Genomic DNA, 25036 nt, shown 5'->3' with positions numbered 1-25036 from the left:
CAAGAGGATTGCCACATAGCGGGAAGCCTGCTTCATGAGTGAAGGGAAGAAGGCAGATGGAATAGAGAAGGGATCACTAAGAAAATGATGCCTGGAAGAATCCGTCAGGATGAGAGATGTGTGATGAAAGTAGATAATGGACCAAACATGATGACCTCTCAGTGTCTGTGTTGCAAGCCATAATGCCCAAAAGTAGAGAGAGAGTATGGGGAATATTGCCTGCCATGAAGGCAGGGAGGGTGGAAAAGGGGAGGTATACCGGGGATATTGGTGGTGGGGAACGTGCACTGGTGGAGGGATGGATGTTTGACCATTGTGAGATTGTAACCCAAACATGAAAGCTTGTAACTATCTCATGGTGATTCAATAAAATTTAAAAAATAAAAAAGAACCAATGTGGCTAGTGTGGGCTTTATTGGCAGAAGATTTTTTTTTCTTTTTGGGTCACACCCGGCGATGCACATGGGTCACTCCTGGCTCTGCACTCAGGAATTACCCCTGGCGGTGCTCAGGGGACCATATGGGATGCTGGGAATCGAACCCGCGTCGGCCACGTGCAAGGCAAATGCCCTACCCGCTGTGCTATAGCTCCAGCCCCTATTTGGCAGAAGATTTTACTCAGGGATGGGAGGTATAAATGGGGACAGGGTTCTCAGAGAAGAGTTTCACAGAATTTTTAATAAGGACTTTTGATTGTATGTGAGCAGAATTTGGTTTATTAATGACTTTTCTGTGGATTGGGAGTTTTCTTAAGTTCTGGGGTACCATCCCCTTTAGCTTCTTATAGACCTTTATATGAGAGGTTGCCCTCTTTGGGATGCCATCTTTGATTCTGCTAGTTTTGACAAGTGTGTGAAATCCACATTTTAAGATTCGTGGCAAGTAGGCAGCTAAATGGCAAAGAACTGGTAAGAGATGCATTTTGCCAACCAGTCTCAGAGTGACTGAAAATTACCCCTCTCAGTTTTCTTATCTTCATAATGGGATTTTGAAACCAAGGCATTCACATGAACTAAATGAATTATTATTTGTAAAGTACTGAGCTCATAGAACTGCTTGCTATTATTTCCCTTCTTTTCTCTCCTTTTTATCCCCTCCTACCACTTAACCTCCTTCTTCATTTAACTAATTTTGTACTCTTCTATAATATATACTTCTGATTACATAAAAGTGCTTTTATATGCAAACAAATTGGCCGTGGGTTTTTAATTTTTAACTTTCTTATAGCACTGTAGCACTGTCATAGCACTGTCATCCTGTTGTTCTTCGATTTGCTCAAGCGGGCACCAGTAACGTCTCCATTGTGAGACTTGTTGTTACTGTTTTTGGCATATTGAATATGCCATGAGTAGCTTGCCAGGCTCTGCCGTGCAGGCAGGATACTCTCGGTAGCTTGCCGGGCTCTCTGAGAGGGATGGAGGAATCGAACCCGGGTCGGCCACGTGCAAGGCAAATGCCCTACCCGTAGAAAATTAGATTGTCACGGGTTTTTAATTTTTAACATTCTTATAAAATTCGAAAATTAGATAGTCACACTGGACAAGATCTGAGGGTTAAAAGTAGTTAAGAGATATTCCTGATAACCTTTCAGTATCAATATTACAAATCAAAATGCCCAAAAGAAGAGAGAAAGTGAGAGACAGAGAGTGAGAGAGAAAGAGAAAAGTGTCTGCCATAGAGGCAGACAGATGATGAGGGGTGGGGGGTAATGAGAGGGAATCTGGGGACACTGGTGTTGGGAAATGTACACTGGTGGAGTGATGGGTGTTGGAATACTGTATGACTGAAATCTAATAATGAACAGCGTTGTAAGGGTCTATCTCACAGTGGTTCAATAAAAAGGTTTAAAAAAAGAAAATTTTATTGAGGTTTGTTTAGTGTTTAAAAGGTAGATACATCAATTTTATAATTGTATAACAGTATTTATTTAAAAATACTATTATAGATGTCTTTTAAAAATATATTTATCCGGATTTCACACAATAATTGTACATTCTTTGCTAAGCGTAACAGCTTCTCTCTTTGTAGAGAGCATTACTATTTTCTTTAAAGATTTCAGACAACCAAACAAAAATGTAGTAGTTTAAAGTTTTTAAGAGAAAATGAGAGAGAGAAAGAGAAAAGCCTAATAAACTGAATCATAAATAAAAAGGAGAACATCAGAACAGAAACCAAAGATTTCAAAAGATCTTCAGAGGTCATACTGAAAGTCTATATGTCACAAAACAAGAGAACCTAGAAAAAACGGATAAATTCTAGGATTCCTGTAACATTCCAAGACTGAACCAAGAAGATCTGAAATACCTGGATATACCTATCACTACCAAGAAAATTGAAATAGTAATCAAAAGTCTTCCCCAAAACAAAAGCCCAGGTCCAAATGGATTTACTATGAATTCTTTCAAACATTAAAGGACACTTATTGCCAATTCTTTCCAAGCTCGTCCAGGAAATTGAAGAAACAGAAACTCTCCCAGTTTCTATGAGGTACATATCACCCTAATACCCAAAACAGAGACACCACAAAAATAAGATTACGGGCTGATATACCTGATGAACACAAATGCAAATATCCTCAACAAAATACCAGCAAATAGAATCCAACGACTCATCAAAAAGATCAAACACAAGGGGAGAGAAAAAAAAAGAAAAAAAGATCAAACACCATGACCAAGTGGAATTCATCCTGGAGAGGCAAGGATAGCTTAACATATGCAAGTCAATCAACATAATCCATCACATTAATAAAGAAAAGATAAAAACATATAATCTAATCAATAGAAGCAGAGAAAGCAGAGAGAAGAAAAGAGCCTTCCAGAGAGGTAGACAGGGGTGAGGGTTGTTGGAATGGAACCTGGGGATACTACACTGGTGCTGGGAAGAGTACACTGGTGGAGTGATGGCTGTTGGAATACTGTGTAACTGAAATTCAATCATGAACAGCTTTGTAATGTTCTATCTCACAGTGATTCAACACAAAAAAGTTAAAAGAATTTTTAAAAAATTTTAAAAAATTTAATTTAATCACCTTGATATAGTTATAAAATTGGTCATGATTGGTATTCAGTCACACAGTGTTTCAACACCTATCCCTTTGCCAGTGCACATTTTCCTCCACCAATGTCCCCAATTTCCCTCCCATGCCCCCTATTACTGCAGGTTGCCTTTATCATGATAATCACGACAAGAATGATTTTTAAAAGATTAATTAAAACCATTACTGAAAAAGACAGATGTTACAAATACAAGTGAACTATTTTAATAAAATACAGAATCCTTGATTTCCTTACATAAACATCTGAAATTAAAATCACTAAAAATCACTAAAAGTCAGAGGAGAAAAATCAGGCCATATATACATACATATCCATACATATGTATGGATATAAATGATTACATATATATATATATGATTCTTTGAGCATTATCCATGGTTCAGTGCTTTAAAATCTTCACAATCAATCCCAAGGAGACTCACCTTCTTCAATTAAGAAGAAACAGCAAAGACTTGAAATGTAAGTAACTTTCCTTGAATTATGGATTGCAATGGTTAAAAAGAATTATCTTTTGCCTCATCAGCTTTACACCTAAACATCTTTTTGGTAAATAATATTCATTAATTTTTAGATTAATTTTCTTTATTTTTAATTTTATTTTCATAAAGTTTTTCACAATAATTGATTACATTCAATATTTCAACACCCATCCTACCATTATTACACCTTCCCACACCATTATTTCGAAATTTCCCACCACCACCCAAGTCTGACCCAAGGGCAGATGCTAAATAATTTATTGTGTTGCTTGTTATGAAAAATTGACTAAAAATAATCAAAAAAGATTTCCTTAGAGGAAAGTGTGTAAAAATTTTTGTATCTCATCTTGGATCCATTAAGCCCTTGTGTAAGGGTTAGATATCATTGATCAAGATTGGTTTTGATCAATAAAATAAAATTGATAAATTTTAAAACAATTTTTTAAAATTGTTTTATTTTATCTACCTTACACCCATCAAATGTGGTGTGCTACTCTTGGTACACCACAATGAGACAATGCTGGGTCTCATGCTCCTGAGTCTGAAAGAGTCTCCAATGCAGCATCTTTGGGAAGCATGAGTAAAGATAGGCTTCTAAAATCTCAGGGCTAGGATGAATGGAGATGTTATTGAGACCACTTGAGAAATTCGACAATAAACGGGATGATGACTCTTGGTATATCAGTGGCATAAAGTATAAAATGTCGCATGGCTGCTTTTGTGGCTATGTGCTCCTAGAATTCTAAAATTTTAAATAGGGTGCTAGATCTGGAGTTAAATTTTTTAACTGGATGGTGATTTGGGGGTCTGTAGGCACCTCTGCAGCGTGCTGCTCACTTACGAGTTTCATCTGTGAGTCTGGATCATGGCTGTTAATGAGCTTAAATGGTGCCCAGAGGCAGTTCGTGGGCGTGGCTGCCAGAAGCCCAGAAGCATGAGGAGAAGGGTTGAGGGGCCCATTCCCAATTGCATGAGAGTCCACAGATTACAGTCACAAATCCTGCATACCTGGGTTTTTCAGTGAATTCGTTCTCATACGTGGGGGACTCAGGATGAGCTTGTGAAGGTCAGTTGTGAGCATGGTGGCAATTGAGTTCTGAGGTTTGGGGATGTTGGGGCTCTTTTGGGGCAGGCAGAGGGACACACCTGTCCTCCTCCAAGGTTCCCAGATGAAATCAGCCTTGCTCAGGGTGGAGAGACATCTCTGCATCATGTTTCTCTCTTCTGAGATTCGTTCGTGAGTCTCAATAATATTCCTTTACAAGGGATTGTTTGAAAATTGTATTGGGATCTTAAAATGATTCATATTTAAAACATTTTAGGTTAATCTTCTTGCTGCAGTGGTCTATAAAAATCTTTCATCCTGTTTGTAGTAGAGATTGGACTAAACATAAAAGCAACAATTTTTTAAAAAAATTATTTGTTTTTTAATTAGTGAGTCACCGTGAGTGTACAGTTATAGATTTACACATTTTCGTGCTTGTGTTTCCCTCATACAATGTTCGAGAGCCCATCCCTCCACCAGTGCCCATTCTCCACCACCACCAATGAAACCACTATCCCTCCCACCCCCCAATCCTATCCCCCCACCGCATCCTGCCTCTGTGGCAGGGCATTCCAATTTTTTTTCTCTCTCTCCTTTTGGGTGTTGTGGTTTGCAATAGGGGTATTGAGTGGCCATCAACGTTGGCAAAACCCTCCATGATATTGAAACTAAAGGTATCTTCAAAGATGACATGACACTGACCAACCAAGTGGAAACAGAGATAAACAAATGGGACTATATTAAACTTAGAAGCTTCTGCACTGCAAAAGATACAGTAACCAGAATACAAAGACAATCTACAGAATGGGAAAGGATATTCACCCAATACCCATATGATAAAGGGTTGATATCAAGGGTATATATATATCTGTATATATATATATATATACACACATATATATATATATAAAGCACTGGTTGAACTCTACAAGAAGAAAACATCCAGCCCCATCAGAAAATGGGCTGAAGAAATGAACAGAAACTTTACCAAGGAAGAGATATGAATGGCCAAAAGGCACATGAAAAAGTGCTCTGCATCACTAACCATCAGAGAGATGCAGATCAAAACAACCATGAGATACCACCTCACACCACAGAGAATGGCACACATCCAAAAGAACAAAAGCAACCGCTGTTGGAGAGGATGTGGGGAGAAAGGGACCCTTCTACACTGCTGGTGGGAATGCTGACTGGTCCAGCCCCTTTGGAAAACAATATGGACGCTTCTCAAAAAATTAGAAATTGAGCTTCCATTTGATCCAGCAATACCACTTCTGGGAATTTATCCCGGAGAAGCAAAAAAGTATAGTCGAAATGACATCTGCACTTATATGTTCATCGCAGCACTGTTTACAATAGCCAGAATCTAGAAAAAACCCAATTGTCTGAGAACAGATGACTGGTTAAAGCAACAATTTTTTTATGCATTCCACTGATATTTACATTTCTCTAAGGCTCAACATTTCTTTAGGTGCTCTTTTAGGGGTTGGTTAAATAAAGCTAAATAAAAACTCCTGTTTTCAAAAGGCTCACAAGATGGCTGTGAGGGAATTATTTCGGCAAATGTGAAAGCAAAATGCATCAATGATAACTATTAAACTATTTTAATTTTCTTTAAATTAAATGCAGAGAATAAGGAAGCTATTGTGTTAGAAATGATTATGCTCAGAAAAATCAGTATGTGTACTATTAAATCAATGAATAAGACATACAAATGTGTGAATATTTGGCACTTTTCACAAGGAAAAAACAGTTTACCTGACATGGTACTTTAGAAAAACACCTAGAAAATTTGTTTACATAGTATTAGTGACAAAAATATTTTCACTGATTCTTACTGTGCTCTAGTTGAAAGACCAGTAGAACTATTTCAAATTAGAAAACAACCAAAACTTGTTTGACTCAAGTCAAAATTCTTAAGGAATTTTAGTCAAACTTGAACTTGTGACTTAAAGAAATTATTACTGACCACATGTCCAGTTTTTGCTGAGGAGTGGTGAGGAGGGAAGGTGATGCTACTGTAACCAAAAGACTTGTCTAAAATCAAGGATATTGAAACAATATTAGTTGTGAATTGACATACTTCAGTTTAATCTGAATATCAAATCATTTTCAGAGCTCTTAAAGTAGAAAATTTTATGGATACAGTTAAATGTAGCTATTCTGTCAGTACTCTAAGATTATACTTTTTCCTACAGCTAGATGATTAGTCCTTTATGTCTACTGTCACTGTCACTGCCACTGTCATCCCGTTGTTCACCGATTTGTTCGAGCGGGCACCAGTAACGTCTCTCAATGTGAGACTTATTGTTACTGTTTTTGGCATATCCAATATGCCACGGGTAGTTTGCTAGGCTCTGCCGTGCGGGCATGATACACTCTCGGTGGCTTGCTGGGCTCTCCGAGAGGGGCGGGCGGAGGAATCGAACACGGGTCGGCTGCGTGAAAGGCAAACGCCCTACCGCTGTGCTATCGCTCCAGCCCTATGTCTACTATCCTTTAAAACATTATTTTAGTTTTAATTGTGTTAACGGATATATTTGGCATTACATAATGGATAAATTTGGTCATCCACAGACTTCCAAGTCCTAGCTTACACTATACTCAATCAAAATGAAAATGTTTGAAAATGCGGTATATATGGAAAGTAGATATAAGATATCCATGAATTTTAAGTAAAACAAGATGCTATGATTTCTTTTTTCTTTTTCTAGAGCATAAATTCCTTAGGAAAAGAAACTTCTAAAACAGTTGTTGCTTTGTTTTTTTGTTCTCTGATGTTATTGAAATGAAATCTGATGTCATTCATTCCAATCCCAATGCTACCAGTACCACCATAGGCCCTGAGCAGCCTGTCTATTGAAGAATTTCTCATCATTGATTACCTAGTGTGAAGCAGGCAACATACAGGTCCAAAAAGAATCTTATGGTTTAAGCAGTAATAAAAGCATTTTAACCATCCATTCTTATGGTATTACCAGATTCCTAGTGAAGAAGAATTCTGTAAAGGCATAGGTTTTTTGCCAAATATCACCTATTCGGTTGGGCATTGATTCTTCAGTATACATGGATTGTTGGATTTAAAGACAAATCTGTAATGATGTTCATCTTTTATTTTTTTTACATCAAATGAAAAGGTCAGTTGCTTATATGAAGCCCTTAGTATAAGCAAATGAGTGTCTTTATGGTTGTAAAGATATATTGTGAGACTTTTCACAAAAATAGGAAACCAGTTTAGCTCAAAGTAATTAGACATAATCGGCACCTCATAAGGAGGAACAGCTAATTACAATTACAATGCACCATGCTTAGAAACAGATTCACTGTGCTTATTTTAAAGATGTTTATTTCACCTGAAACAAAGGAACTGCAAAGGCAGTTCTGTGTAATCAAAACAAAAATCATCTTCTCTTTCTGAGACCACATTTATTTCAATTTTAAAGTCCATGGCAGCCAGCATTTTAATCCACTTGAAACTTTGTCCTTCACATATTTTATTTATTTATTTATTTTTATTGAATCATTGTGCAATACAGTTACAAAGCTTTTGTGTTTGAGTTTCAGTGATACAGTGATTGAACACCCATCCCTCCACCAGTGCATTTTTTCCACCACCACTGTCCCCAGTATCCCCCCCATCCCATCTCTCCCCCTGCCTCTATGGCAGACAATTTCCCCCATACTCTCTCTCCTTTGGGAATTATGGTTTGCAATATAAATACTGAGAGGCTATTATGTTTGGTGCTTTATTTACTTTCAGCACACCTTTCCCATGCTGAACGATCCCTCCAACCACCATTGACTTAGTGATCCCATCTCTATTGCAGCTGCCTTCTCCCTCAGCTCATGACACAGGCTTCCAACTATGGAGCAATATTCCTGGCCCTTGTATCTACTGTCCTTTGGTGTCAGTCTCATGTTAAGTTATTTTATATTCCACTAATGAGTACAGTCCTTCTATGTCTGTCCCTCTATCTCTAACTCACTTCGTTTAACATGATACTCTCCATGTCCATCCATTTATAAGCAAATTTCATGACTTCACTTCTCCTAACAGCTGCATAGTATTCCAGTGTGTAGATGTACTAAAATTTCATTAGTCAGTTGTATGTTCTCGGGCACTCGGGTTGTTTCCAGATTTTGAACAGTGCTGCAATGAACATACAGGTGCATATGCCACTTCTACTGTGCTTTTTTTTGCACCATTTTTATATATTTCCACAAGTGGTATTGCAGGGTCATGTGGAAGCTCAATTTCTAGTTTACTAAGGAATGCCTATATTGTTTTCTAAAAAGGCTAGACCACTCAGCATTCCCACTAACAATGATAGAGAGTCCCTTTCTCCCCACATCCGCACCAGCACTTGTTCTTGTTCTTGTTGATGTGTGCCAGTCTCTGTGATATGAGATGTTGTCTCATTGTTGTTTTGACTTGCATCTCCCAGATGATTAGCAATGTAGAGCATTTATTCATGTGCCTTTAGGCCATTTTATTTCTTTTTTGAGGAAGCTTCTGTTTATTTCTTCTCCTCATGTTTTGATGGGGTTGGAGGTTTTTTTCTTGTAAAGTTCTACGAGTGTCTTGTATATCCTGGATATTAACCCCTTATCAGATGGGTATTGGGTAAATATTCCTTCCCACTCTGTGGGTTCTCTCTTTATTTTGGTCACTGTTTCTTTTGAAGTGTAGAAGCTTCTTAGTTTAATGTAGCCCATTTGTTTATGTTTGTTTCCGCTTGCTTGGTCAGTGAGTGGCATTTCACCCTTAAAGTTGCCTTTAGCTTCAATGTCAGGAGGGTTCTGCCTACATTTTCCTCCATGTACCTTTGGTTTCAGGTCTGATATTGAGGTCTTTAATCCAATTTGATCTGACTTTTGCCTTCACATATTTTAAACTGTTGCTTAAGAAGGAAAATGACACATCTGCTCCATCTCCACCCTTTCTTTCTAACAACTGGAAAAAATCAAATAGAATTATTTGACACTGCAATTGGACCACAGTTTCTTGAGAAAGTCTACCCATAGAATCAATAAAAGATGAAACATGTATTTGGTTCTAAAACATGAGATGACCTGCGAAGATCCAAAAGAACTTTCTAGCACACTTTCACATGTGCTGCCCTCAGAATGAAACATGGAATTTTCATTCCTGTAATTAAAACAGCACCAGTTGGAACCCAAATATAAATTGTGACTTAAAGTTGAAAAATAAAGCTGGGTTAATAATATTCTCATTACTCAGCTTGACAAGGAGTCAGTAAGATGCAATAGAAGGCAAAATATTTCCAGCCGATATCCCAAGTTAATTTTCTTTTAATTCTATTTGGAACGTGACTTATGTGCTCTACAGATGATACCTGAAATTACACATTAAGGAGAAGGAAATGAAATGTGTTAAGAGATTAACTGTAACTTTATAAGAATTTGGTGGTGATGTATTTCTTTTTATAAGAGCATGGGCTATAGAAGCGGGAAACCGATCAAGAGTTGAATGCTTATAGTTACTGTTTTGTGCAGAGGACACACACACACACACACAGGGTGGACACAGGAGGTTTGTCTGTCCCCATTAATTCTTGTTCCTCCATTACCATGGTGAATAGAGTTCTTCCTATACTACATAGGAAACTTCTGCAGGAAAATACCATCGGACCCACTTCTGAACCTATACTATTTTTCTCTGAACTATGGCTGCAATACTATTAGTGGTTTGATTAAACTTTGATCTCTGGACAGGGCAAATTGTTGAACATATGTTTAGTCCAAAGACGTAGCTTTCATAAGATGTAGTTTTATACAATGCTAGGATATTTCCTTATGCGACCACCTTCTCTGACCTCAAGATTTTTCAAATAGAATTGAGGGCATGCACAACAATAGCTCAATGTTGCTAGAATAAGTCAATTTTCATGAATCTTTGCATAATTTTGGATAAAATGCTAGCCATGTTGAAACAAGATGATTTAACTACTCCAGAATCCTTCTTCCAGAGATTTAAATTTAGAATTCACTGAATTAACATTTTATTTCATTAAAACAGGCTGAGATCTCCCCAGAGGAATCACATGAAGACAAGTTGCGCTACAATAACCAAAGGGTCATCATTGGCTGGCTCAGTTAGCTTGAGCTAAGGCCCTTGTCCAGCTCACCAACACAGTGGCAGCCTTCTCAGAATGAGCAGCCCCAAGTCTCAAAAGTGAGGGGCTTTTATACCATAACATTATACAACAGGGACTTTTTGAGGACCACCCTTTTGGCCGAAGTCTGAGGGGCTTTCCACTACTTGTACTTAATTAATTGGTTATAAGTTGAAGTTACATAAGAGTTGCATAATGGTTACATAAGGGTTATATGATGGGGAGGGGCTTCTCTACCTGCATCTGATTGATACCCCTTAGTTGACCTCGCCATAGCTATCTCACTTCGGGGAAATCATGACTCAATTCCAGGTATGTGTGTGTAATTTCAGGGATTCTGGAATCAAAACCTACGCCTAGCTGCTTCTGGCTTCTTAATGAACCTGTCATGGTGCTGCTTTTGCTTCTCTATCTCTCAATTTCAAGTCACAGGAACCCCTCACCACAAGTTAAGTGGTTACAATCTCTCCACTTTACAATTCAAAACAAAAGGATACACATAATTTTTTCAAGTTTAAGTTCTTGAGTTAAAGTTGACAGGGGATATATATATATATATCTATATATGTATATCTATATCTATCTATCTATCTATCTATCTATCTATCTATCTATCTATATTGCTTTTTTGGGTTACACCTGGCAATGCGTAGGGGTTACTTCTGGCTCTGCACTCAGGAACTACCCCTGGCGGTGCTCAGGGGACCATATGGGATGCAGGGAATCGAATACTGGTCGGCCACATGCAAGGCAAACACCCTACCCACTGTGCTATTGCTCCAGCGCCCAACAGGGGATATATTTTTATAACAAAGATCTATAATAAAGCTTTGGCTGAGTTTCCAGGGATGTCAAGACAGGCAACAAGAACACTGATTAAAATATCCTACACTTGAAGTTGAAGTGATAGTACAGCAGATAAGGCTTTTGTCTTGCACAAGGCTGACCTGGGTTCAATTCTGGCATCCCAATGGTCCTCAGGAGTAATTCCTGAGTGCAGAGCCAGGAATAAGCCCTGAGCATCTCTGGGTGTGGCTCTGAAACAAAAAAATAAAGCAAAATAATAAAACCTCAAGTATCCTAGTCTCATTCAACTATTTACTAATTTAAAACAATGTGATTCTCTTTTTTTTTTTCTTCAACACATGTACTCATAATGTGGAAATCACAGTATCCCTGAGTAGTGCTACAAATGCAGACTTCTGTGAAGTATAGGCATTAGATTTAAAAGAAGCATTTTTCAATAAATCAGAATTCAAATAGGTCACAAGGCTGAAAGCATAGGCTTTGGGACGGGACTTTCCTTACCTGGCATGATGTCTGCAGTCAACCAATCAAAATGAGGTTCAGAGTAGACCATGGGACCTAAAACACTGTTGTTTTTTTTTTACCAAAATAGCTGGATAAATGGGAGGTGCTATGACACAAGCAGGCTTTCTGTCTTTTTCCCTGCAGATTCTCACAGAGAAAACAGCGCACGTATAATATGACAACCTTGAGAGAGCACAAACTGCTGGGAACATTCCCTTCTGTGCTACTGAGGATTCATGAGTTCCCACCAGCTGCCAGAATCTGTCCAGGCATGTTCCAGAGCTCATCCCGTTAAGACTGGCAATTAAGCAGAGTGTTATAGCTAGGAGGCCCCAAATTTGATTCCATTATCTCCTCCTCTTGGCAGAAGTCAGTTTGGTGTTTTCCACTGAAAAAAAATGTGTATCTCACTCTATGAATCTGTGTTATGAGTGTGTGTGTGTATTTCTGAGGCATCTAACCAAAAATGACAACCCTCTAATGATAAAATTTACCTATGAACTATCAAGCAGGAAAGAAAATAAATTTCACAAAAGCAGTGGCTATGTGTTTCAAAATATACCTATTTATTATTATGTGTTAAAACTACACTTATTTCCATACTGTCTTTGAACTCCGTCTTGTTTGCATTAGGTTTGGCACAAAAGTTCCTGCTTGGTTAACTCTTGAATGTGTAGAGCTATGGAATATGAGATCTGAAAGACTCTGAAGAGTAGTGATCTGAAAGAAGATGAATACAAATCAGTAAATATGAAAGTCTTACAAATCTATGACCCATGACAAAAAGGAGCCATAAGGGAATATTGGCAAGGTGCTCTCACAACCGAAGAAAAAACCAAATCCTGATAGAGAACGCATCATGTGTTTAAGACAAGTCTCTATTTGCTGAAATAAAAAATGCATTTTTACACGAGACGAATAAGTTCTACAGATTGTCAGGGGAACAGAAAATGGAGCAAGAATGACCAAAGTTAAGAGACCTAATGACTCGTGACATCTTCCCTTAAAAACAAACCCCTACTGGGGAAGGAGTAATACATTTTAAAATCACTCACTGATCGGCAAGTCAGATTTTGCTTTATTAGTGTGGACAAGTAAATTTTATGTGATAGTTTGTTGTATTTAAAGACAGTGTAAAACTCATTGCAAACAGTTGTTTACAGTGCGTTTTTCAGCGAGGAGCTGTTTTAAAGCTCAATTGTGCATTTTGCAGATAAAGTGGGAAAACTAACTGAAGGCTGTATTGTAAGCAGTGGTTGCCGTGGAAACCCCAGTTTCAAGAGCTGGTTCTCCATTACCACTTAATTTAGGCTTCCTAATTGCATTCCACTAAATCGGTAGCGACAATATCTGCAGAGCAAAACTGCATGCCCAGTCTAGCGCAAACCTCTTTGAAACAGGCTTTTTGAAAGCCAGGAGCTATAAAAACTCAGCATGACGTGGAGCATATGAGAAACCTGTAGTTCAAATGTACTACTGCCTGCTTTCTCATCCTTGGTAACTTCAGTGCGCACCACACCAATCTATTGGTTCAGTCTACCTTAAAGATCATAAAGCTCTGCCATGTGGAAACTCATCTGTCCAGCAACACATTGGTGCAAAATAGATTTAATTGTACTCCCAACTCAGTATCATGTCCATCTTATTTTACTACACGCCAGCAGGTAGCCATGCAGTCTCACTTTCCTTGAACTGCCCTTGCTCCACAATACGAGGAGAACAATACTATCTCAGTTTAAATTATTTGCCACTGTTGGGCTGAGCAGAGAGCTAGACCGCCCATATATGACTTGAAGAGAGGCTTGTCAGACCCCTAGACAAAAGCATTCCAATTATCGACCATACTGCTTTAATAGAGGAGGCAACTAATATGATAGTGTAAGTGACTGTGCCAGCGAGGAGCTCTCCGTCATTGTCAGATTAACACTTGAGTTAAACTCTTGTAAATCAGTCACATTATGCTGCCAGTGGAGAAATAAACACAGACCTATTATGCTTAGGATTCCAGAGGGCTCTCTCGGCAAAAGGAGTTACACTGGATACCCTATTCATCTGAATTTTGTCATGTTTATTATTTTGTAATTACTCATGTGAATAACGTCAGGAAGACTGAAACTGTCTGTGATTAGGTTGCTAAACGGAAGTCCATGTCTCTGGTGGCTAAACGAAAAGGGCAGCCAGGCCCCATGACTGGGCATGGGAGGGCATTGGGGCATTCTGTGCAGTTCTCTCCAGTGGGAGAGGAAGCCAGCTCCCTCCTGATTGACAACAAAATCCAACAGTTAGCATTTTGTTTTTTCTTAAAACAACCCATGCTTTCAAGTGAAATGCCTTGCTGTCTTGGAGTACATGATTTCATGCCAATCCACAGTGAAGCTCATCATTTCCTTGTGCAGGTCCCAGGGATTTGGCATCCATATTATAGGCAAAGTGAGTCTTTTGCTCTGGAGAGACGAGTAAACAACTGTGGGGCTTTCTTCTCCTCCTGGCCTCTGTGCGTGTTGCTAAAGCAGCTGGAAGCGGCTGCCAAGCACTCCACTATTGTTTCCTATCTCCCAAGGTTTTCAATGCCCTGGATCTCCCAACTGCGGGTCTTCTGCAGAAATGAATGAGGCTTTTTTTTTTTTTCAGGACAAGACTTTATGAATGAGACAGACTGTGTATTACAAGGCCAGAAGCTCTGCACATTCCCTAAATTAAAAAAAAAAAAGCACATGTTAAGGGCGTCTTGCGGCTGGCTCTGTTCTAGACGTATCCTTGTGGGGAAGGGAGCCTAATATCACAGACCAGAGTTGGCCAGGAAGTCTCCCCACTAACTCAGAGTGCAAAGAGGCCTGTGGGAAGCTAGATGTGGGTGGGTTCTGATGCAGAGGCATGTGCTGTTCTCAGGTCATGGGGATGAGCCACAGCTCCTGGACACTTCCAGTCTGCAGAACAAGCTCACCATTGCAGGTGTGGCAGGCCACGGCATGGGGGCACAATTGCATGTGAACTTTGCATCGACTCTTCTGACTCCTGATTCTGTGACTGAGAACAGGTGATCTTGGAGTCCAGGAAAACATTATGGTAAGTTCAGGAGTCTTCCTTTCCCTCAGTCCTGCAGACCTAATCAGGGCATTTGTTTCTGATTCTCGTAGAGCCTCTCTAAGGAGGCCAAGGTCCTCCCTTGCAGCTGGGAACACTTACCTGGCTCAGATGCACATGAAGGCTTCAATATCCCTCCCCATCCCTTTCTGTTGTTTTCTCACTGTGCGTGAAGCAATCACACTAGCAAGTCTAATAACCTCAGTATGTTGTCCTTCTTCAGTCAAATGAGAAAAGGTCAAGTGCCTCCCTCAACCTTCCTCTGGACAGGGTCACTAAAGTTCTTGCCTGGGCTGCCTGGGCAGCCCCACAGGAACTAGCAAGGGTGGAGATCAAGGAAAAGTAGAGGCAACTTTGTTCAAGCATCAGCTTCCTGCTAATTTCCTCTCATGCTACCCTGATGGAAATGCCTCTGATCTTATCTATGTTCTCTTACTTTGTTACCACCTATCTCTGGATCCACCTCATGAAACTAATAAAATAAGAGACTAATGTTTCCTTCTTCTTCTGGACAATTAATTCTAGTTCTAAAACTTCTTTGATCTCCTCTCTATTATTTGAAAACTAAGCCTCAAATCTGTGGACTTAAAAATCAAGCCTTGTCTCAGTACATAGCCTGTGTACCTCACGGAAAGAAATTCGCAGCAGTCACAGAAAATGATGACTGCTGAATTGCAAATCACAGAGAGTTGCATAAATAGTTATGAGGGAAAATTGCAGAATAATGCTGCTGATAGAATCAATAGTATCCTTGATAGTAATGTGCCCAAGGGTTCTATATATTATCTATCCACTAAAATGCCAATATAATAAAACCTACAGAGGAATTTATATCAAGACCCATTCTCTGTTCACTCCCAAGTGAATAATAAATCAAATTGTATATCCCAAAGATCTTCTCTAATCAACTGTTTTAAAAAAACCAGTTAACTGGCCATCTCACTATTCCCATGGATGTTAGGAAACATTCTTTCCCTTTTAAACTATACACAGTGTTTTAGCATAGTTTCCATGATAATAAAGGAAAAAGAAAAAGGACATTTCAAAAGAAAAAGGCATTTTCAAAGAACAGTTAGCTAACTTCATTTCATTATATTTACTAAAATGCTTTTATATTTATATTATTTTTCTTTGAGTCTTTGGGCATAGGTAAGAGGCCCAGGTCATAAGTGGTTGCCTGTTAAATGCTTATTAAATAAGTAAACACACTCACTGGCTAATTTTCAGCCATCATTGCTTAATTTATTCTTTTTTTATTATTAAGTAGTAACATCCTTTGTTTCCCTGTGGATTTCAAAATTGTCAATAGCAACACAGTACATTTTGGTGGAAAAATTCAAGATGACTTTTAAGAGGATGCCATTTACATCCTAGATCAACACAACAAACAGACTCCCTTAGGTCTAATTGTCATGTCATGTATCTTTGTCCTGGCAAGGTCACTCAACTCATTGGTATAGGACTGATGAACTCTTCTTAAGCAGAAGACTTTTTTGTACAAATATTTACCATGGAATAAAGATCTGGAAACTCCACATTGTTGCCTACATGTTGGTCAGCATAGTCAAATTTTGGGAAAGTCATCATTCTTCTATTTTTGAAAGCTGTAGGTTAACATTGATTTATCCTTTCTCCTCTGTCCAGCATGAGGCACAGTAGGAGGCTGGACTGAGAGGCAGTGTGAGCCTAGAATAGGGATGGAAATTGGAATAAAAGGCAACTGATCACCAACAAGTTTAGCAGCCCTATTCCCTCCTTTATGCATCCGTTAGTGACTGTGGCAGGCAGGGTTGGGGAAGCGGCTCAAGACCTCTGAACTCACAAGGTGAGAAAGCCCACACTTTTGTGAAGACACACCAAGCAAAGTCTTATACTATAGTTTTTTACCCTCAAGAGGTGGTTGATAGATTTTAAAAATATTTCTTGGAAACAGCTGCTATTTGCTGTTTTAGGAGGTAAAAAACGTTATCCAAATGGCTCTCCAGTTGGAGAAACAATTCTCAAACATAGGTTGGCAAAGTGGACAAAACTTTATTTGCTGAGTTTTAAGGTTTTCAATAATCCAGTCATATATTTTGTTTTATTAATAGTACTTTACATTAAGAGTACAGTCTCTTGCCCCCGTGCCTGACTGTCTTTACCCGGCTCCTCAGATGAGACAGGTTGTGTTCCTCTCCCCACCTCGAGCAGAACCTCAACAGTTGAAGACCTCCGAAACCCGGCCACAGCCATGCTCAAGGCCACTCTTCACACGTTCAGATGAGCCTCACTCATGAAGGAACCGGCAGAGGAACCCAGGTGTGCGGGCCCCAGGGCAGAAATCTCTAAGGCTGCTCAGATTGGGACTGGCCTCTTCCACCCAGATTTCCCATTTTCCAGTAGCTAGGCAGTCATACCCAGAAACTGCCCCTGGCGCCATGTAATCCTATCAATGGCTAACATCCAGAGACTATAAAACCAAGTTCTCAGAAGTGTGAGGCTGAAATGCAGACGTGCGACATCTAATAGCCTAGTTCTCTCTCAGAGAACCTGACAAGCTACTGAGAGTCTATTACCCACACAAGAGAGCCTGACAAGCTCCATGTGACATATCATATCCCAAATACAGATACATACCTCTTGGAGAGTCCGGCAAGCTACCGAGAGTATCCCACCCTCACAGCAGAGCTTGGCAAGCTACTTGGGGTGTATTCGATATGCCAAAAATAGTGGCGATAGGTCTCATTCACCTGACCGTGAAAGAGCCTCCAATCGTTGGGAAAGACTAGTAAGGAGAGGCTGCTAAAATCTCGGAGCTCGCAGGAATAGAGATGCTACTGGTGCCCACTCAAGTAAATCGACGAACAATGGGATGACAGTGGTACAGTGATACAGTGATATTTTGTTTATAACATGTGTAGGTTTCAAGTGTATAGCATTATAACTTGACAGTTGCATATGCTACATCATGATTCTCACCAAAAATTTAACTTGCATCCTTTGCTTTATACTTTACTCTCTATGTATTTGTCCTTTCTTTTGACACCATTCTCCTTACCCTTTTGACCATTATTATGTTTTGATAATGTGTGTCTTCGTTCTTTTTTAAAGTTTCAGACGTACAGCTTTACATGTCTATGCATCTATATACTATGTTATGATGACTACCAAAAATCAACCTCCATGCAATCTATACAATGGGCTCTCTTTACCCATTTTACTTGCTTTCACCTTTGATAGCCACTATTTTGTTGTCAGAATCTAAGACTTTGTTCTGCTTTCCTGAGTTTGTGAATTTTGTGTTTTCCATGTTTGAATAAAATCATAATATATTTGTCTTTCTATTTCCTTCAGCATAATGCCTTCAAATTAAATTCATAATGTGAAAAATGGCAAGATTATATATACATATATATATATTTTTCTTCAGTGAGTAAAGTCCATGGTGTATATATGACACATCTTTATCCAATCATCTGCAGATGGGTATTTAAGCTATAAATGTCTTTGATAATGTGTTCCAGCACATAGGAATGTATATACTTTATTTATTTAATTTTTTTGTTCAGGGGCCACACCCTGAACAAAGTGGAGCTCAAGGCTTACTCCTGATTTTGTGCTCGGAAACCACTCCTGGTAGGGCTCAATAGACTATGTGTGGTTCCAGGGAGTAAACCAGGTTAAGCAATATGCAAAAATCAAGTACCTGTACTATTTCTCAAGTCCTGAATGCATATATTTTAATTCAATTTATGTTTTTGTGTTCCTTAGGTAAACACCAGAAGTGGAACAGTTGAATTATGTGTTCCCATTCATATGTGTGTGTATGTGAGTGTGTCTTTGTGTGATCTTCTTAATGTTTCTATTATGCCTGTACCAGTGTTTTCCTATCAACAGCACTCATGGATTTTTTTCTACATCTTCACCAATAATTGTGGGTTTTTGTCTAACCAAAACCTAAGTGGTCACTTCTATTTCAGGGAAAAGATGTTCAAGAAATTTTGTTGAAATGAGGTTTGAATTATTATTTTAACTTGTAAGAGGAAATCACGTATCTCTATACATTTCCAGTGCCCTGTTAGAATTCAAACTAAGGACCCTCTGTTAAAAATTAAGACTCTTGAAAAAATGGTGACATACTTGGCCATTTATTATTATGCTTGTATTATGACTAAAACCTAAAAGTATTTTGTAACATTTAAAATGTGACATAAAATCATTTGCTATAACATCATCATTTGATTACTAATTTTCTTTAACACTCTGGGATTGTGCTTCATGTTTGGAGCAGTCATGACTATGATGCAACCAAAGGCTGGCTTTACTTCTCTTTCTCAGACTTCAGAGTGAGATGACTCAATATTTTCACTCCTTGAAAATTTAGACTGTATGAATATATCATGTTGTTTTCTTGGAAGACAATACAGCCAACTTTTAACTACCTTCTTAGGTTCTATTCATCCTTATCATTGGGACCAATAGAAAGTTAGTTACTAAGACCTTATCATATGGGATTGCTAGCATAAAGAGATACCCTTTGATTTTACTGTCACTGTCATCCTGTTGTCATCGATTTGCTCGAGCGGGCATCAGTAATGTCTCTCATTGTGAGACTTAGTGTTACTGTTTTTGACATATCCAATATGCCACGGGTAGCTTGCCAGGCTCTGCCATGCGGGCTCGATACTCTCGGTAGCTTGCCAGGCTCTCCGACAGGGGCGGAGGAATCGAACACGGGTCAGGGGTCAGCCGCATGAAAGGTGAACGCCTTACCGCTGTGCTATTGCTCCAGCCCTCCCTTTGCTTTACATATTGAAATTGTGTACATCACCACACACTAATCTAAATAACAAACATTGGTAAACTTGTAAATTTATTAAGGAATAATAAGAAATAAGAAATAAAATTTCTTATTTTAATTAATAAGAAATAAAATTTCTAAAATTTATAATGAACAATCTGAAGACAAAGATATCAGCAAGTAATTTATGATAAAAATGAAATATTTCTGGGGCCAGAGTGATAATTCAGTGGGGAGTGTGCTTTCCTTGCACAGGGCCAACCAGGGTTTGATCCCCACCAACTCACATAATCCCTCATGATCACCAGAAATAATTGCTGGATGTAAAGCCAGGACTAAGGCCTGAATACATGTGGGTGGGTCCAAAAAATGAAAATAAAAAACCTTACACAAGTGAATGGTAAGCAAGCTCCTTCATGGTAAACGAAAAACAAATTAAGACTGCATGTATTTAGATACAATTGGCAAATAACCTTTATGTTTATCAGCATAATTTATAGGTGAGATTGGAATAGGTGCCATCATATATTGTAATGAAAATGCAAAGTGGTATCACCCCTAGAGAAGGAACTTAATATCTAGAAAAAAGTTTTATTTGATTATATCAGATATATCACTTCTAAGTAAGTAATTTCATAGATACATTATAAAAATATAATAAGGATTTACACAATTTACAAAATAATCCATTGTAGGTTATCATGTACTAGAAAAATATTTTTTAATTTTGTTAGTGTAAAAATATTAGTAAGAGATAAGAAATATGTAGAAATTTCCATGAATAGAAACTTATGAAAACAAACAACAGGACACCCATAACGCAAAGAAATTCTGTGTGGACAAAGTGGGAATAACGCTTTGTCTATAAAGAATAAGAAAAAATTAAAAAAACAGAAAAATGTTTAAGAAGAGAAATACTAATTATATATGGACTAATTTGCTTACAATTTGAAAAAAGCAAATAGGAGAGATGAATCTAAATTAAATTTAAAAATAATTGTGTATGGGATAAAGTAGAGCAACAAGATAGATATAAAACGTATTTGATGATAGCAATATTTTGAAAAAAATATTTTCTTTGCTTTGGGGTTGCACACCTGGTAGTCCTCTGGACTTCTGTCTTGAGCTCACTCCTGATGGGGCTTGAGGGACCATATGGCATGCTGGGATTGAATGAAGGTTGGTCACATGCAAGGCAAGTACTTTACCTGTGGTACTATCATTCTGAAATTTTTAGAAAGCATTTTAAACTTCAAAACATGCTGGAATGAATGAACCTGCTCAATTTTTGCTACCTAATCACATAGAGAAAAGAATTCTTTCAAGTAAATTTAAAAACATTATTTAAAGAACAACTAGAGCTATAAAACACAATTAAGTTTCATTCACATTATTTTAACATATTTTTTTGAGAGTGACAAGACACCAAACTCTGTGATTCGAGGTTCATTGTTTATAAACCAGAAATAAGAAAGAATTTATGCTCTGTAAACTCAACACTTTTCCTTAAAGATCAGGAATAAAGTAAGGATATCTATTCTTTTCAAAAAAATTTTATTGAATCACCGTGAGATAGTTACAAGTTTTCATGTTTGGGTTACAATCACACAATGATCAAACACCCATCCCTCCACCAGTGCACATTCCTGACATCTGTACCTACATGTTCATTGCAGCACTGTTCACAATAGCCAAAATCTGGAAACAACCCAAGTGCCTGGAACAGATGACTGGTTAAAGAAACTTTGGGCCCTTTCCCCCACTTCCCGCTGCCGTCTAAGTCTCCCGAGTTTCTGAAGTCACTCCCTGCTCGCCCTGCGCACCCCGTCTCCCGAACCGGCTTGTAACTGCGCACGTCCATCAGGTACGAGGACCATCCCTCGGCCACGCCCTCCCGTCCCCCCCCCATCAACAGGAAGACACTGGGGGAGTGGCCTGTGTCTTAGTGGGCGTGGTCTAAAAGTTGGCGTGGCCTCCTCTCAGAGCGGCCAACGCTAACGCGGCCGCAGTTATTCTTTGCTACCTCAGCTCAATCGGTACTGTGTATTCCTTTGAAAACTCACTTTTGCGATCTCAAACATTTACGCAAAATAGCCATTAGCTTAGGCTGACAGTATAAAAGCTATCAGTGAATAAGGGAAGTTTAGCACAATCGGAGCCCCTTCTTCCCACAAAAAGGAAGAGGAATAAATAACTACAAGGTTCCAACTCTGCACTTCCGTGACAATATGAAGAAGCAGCGAAAATCCCCTCCACGAAGAGAGGGAGAAGAAAAGATACTAGAAACCTCAAAAGAGTCTCCCAACATCTACGACCTCTCAGATAAACAATTCAGAGAGGAAATCTGGAGGAGAGTCGACCTACTCCAAGCAACTATGGAACAGACATCCAATAAATTAAGGGAGGAGATGAATGAAGCGCTGGAACGGTCTACCAAGAAAATACAGGAAGAAATGAGAGCAGAAATGAGAGCAGAAATTTCAAACCTTCGAACGGAAGTCTCACAAATAAAGCAATCGGTAGATGAAATAAAAATCTCACTAGATGCCCTCAACAGCAGAATGACTACAGCCGAAGACAGAATCAGCGAGCTTGAGGATGAGCTGCAGAAAGCTTACAGACAGCAACAAATAATGGCGAAAGACCTCAAAATGGCTATAGAGCGAATCAGAGCCCTGGGGGATGACTTCAAGAGGAACAACATAAGAATCATTGGAGTACCAGAACCACAGGGAAGTAACCCCAATGAAAAAAACATAGTCAAAGACATCATTACTAAGAAATTCCCAGAGCTGGAGAAGGCAGGCGTCCAGATACAAGAAGTCCGAAGAGTGCCAGCAAAAAGAGACCCAAATAAAAAGACTCCAAGGCATATCATAGTCAGAATGGCGGATGCTGTAGATAGAGACACAATTCTACAAGTAGCAAGGTCAAAGAGGGAAATCACATACAAAGGAGCACCCCTCAGATTTACGGCCGATCTGTCAGAAGAAACGCTCCGAGCCCGAAGACAATGCTGGGACATAGTGAAAAAACTCAATGAAATGAATGCCTCACCAAGAATACTTTATCCAGCTAAACTCTCACTCAAACTCGAAGGAACCATACACTATTTCTCGGATAAACAACAGCTCAGGAACTTCATAGATTCAAAACCAATCTTGAAAGAAGGTCTAAAGGGGCTACTGTAAGACAAGGAGGAGCCCCATAAGAACAACAAATCCCACAGAAAGATGACACAAAACCACATCACAATAATCTCTCTCAATGTCAATGGCCTAAATGCACCTATCAAGAGACACAGAGTGGCTAAATGGATCTGGAAATTAAACCCAACATTCTGTTGCCTGCAAGAAACACACCTGAACAAACAGAGTAAACATAGACTCAAAGTCAAAGGATGGAAAACAATCCTCCAAGCAAACAACCCCCTTAAAAAAGCTGGAGTGGCCATCCTGGTATCCGACAACATAGATTTCAGGATGAAAAAGATCAAAAGGGACAGCGAAGGTCATTTTCTGTTTATCAAGGGATATGTACAACAGGAAGAAATCACACTCTTAAACGTATATGCTCCTAACAAACGACCGGCTAAATATTTAAAACGACTCCTAACAGACTTCAAAGAGGACATCACTAACAGCACAATTGTAGTCGGAGACTTCAATACGGCCTTATCGCCTCTAGATAGACCCACAAGAACAAAACTCAACAAGGAAACACTGACCCTGAATGAAGAAATTGAAGAGAGAGGCCTAATAGACCTATACAGGGCCTTACACCCCAAAAAGAAAGAATACACATTCTTTTCCAGTGCACATGGAACATTTTCAAAAATAGACCATGTACTGGGCCCCAGAACATACCTCAATAGAATCGGAAAAATAGAAATTGTATCAACCATCTTTTCAGACCACGATGCGCTGAAGATAGAAGCTAACCACCCACAAATACGGAAAATCAAATCAAACACCTGGAAATTAAACAATTCCATGTTGAACAATGATTGGGTCAAGAAGGAAATCAAGGAAGAAATCAAAAGATACTTAGAAACAAATGAGAATGAAGACACGAGCTACCAAAACCTATGGGACGCAGCTAAAGCCGTGTTAAGGGGAAAATTTATAGCTCTCCAAGCATTCCTCAGGAAGGAAGAAAGGACCCACATAGATAGCTTGACTTCACGACTCAAGACCCTAGAAAAGGACCAGAAAAAGGACCCCAAACCAGACCGAAGGAAAGAAATAATAAAAATTAGAGCAGAAATTAATGACATCGAAACCAAAAAAACAATCCGAAAGATCAATGAAACAAAGAGTTGGTTCTTTGAGAAAATAAATAAGATTGATAAACCGCTAGCAAGTCTCACAAAGAAAGAAAGAGAGAAAACTCTAATAAATCGAATCAGAAATGAAAAGGGGGACATCATAACAGAAACCAGTGAGATTCAAAAGATCATTAGAGACTACTTTGAAAGTCTTTACGCCACAAAAAAGGAGAACCTAAAAGAAATGGATGGATTCCTTGATTCCTACAATCTCCCAAGACTGAAGAAAGAAGACCTGGAATACCTGAATAGACCCATCAATGTTAAGGAAATTGAAACGGTAATCAAAAACCTCCCCAAAAACAAAAGCCCAGGCCCAGATGGTTTCACTGGCGAATTCTTCCAAACATTTAAAGAAGACCTATTGCCTGTTTTCCTCAAACTTTTCCAGGAAATTGAAAAAACAGGAACTCTCCCAAACAGTTTCTATGAAGCACATATCTCCCTAATACCAAAAGCAAACAAAGACACCACTAAGAAAGAAAATTACAGACCAATTTCCCTGATGAACACCGATGCGAAGATCCTCAACAAAATACTAGCAAATAGGATCCAACAACTCATCAAAAAGATCATACATCACGACCAAGTGGGATTCATCCCAGGGATGCAAGGATGCTTTAACATTCGGAAATCAATCAACATAATCCAGCATATCAACAAAAGTAAAGATAAAAACCATATGATCATATCAATAGATGCAGAGAAAGCATTTGACAAGATCCAACATCCTTTCATGATGAAAACCCTCGCCAAAATGGGGTTTGGAGGAACTTTCCTCAAGATAGTCGAAGCCATCTATCACAAGCCTACGGCA

This window comes from Sorex araneus, chromosome X (genome assembly GCF_027595985.1).
Source record: "Sorex araneus isolate mSorAra2 chromosome X, mSorAra2.pri, whole genome shotgun sequence".
Classification (NCBI taxonomy): domain Eukaryota; kingdom Metazoa; phylum Chordata; class Mammalia; order Eulipotyphla; family Soricidae; genus Sorex; species Sorex araneus.
Note: the sequence above shows the minus strand (reverse complement) of the source record.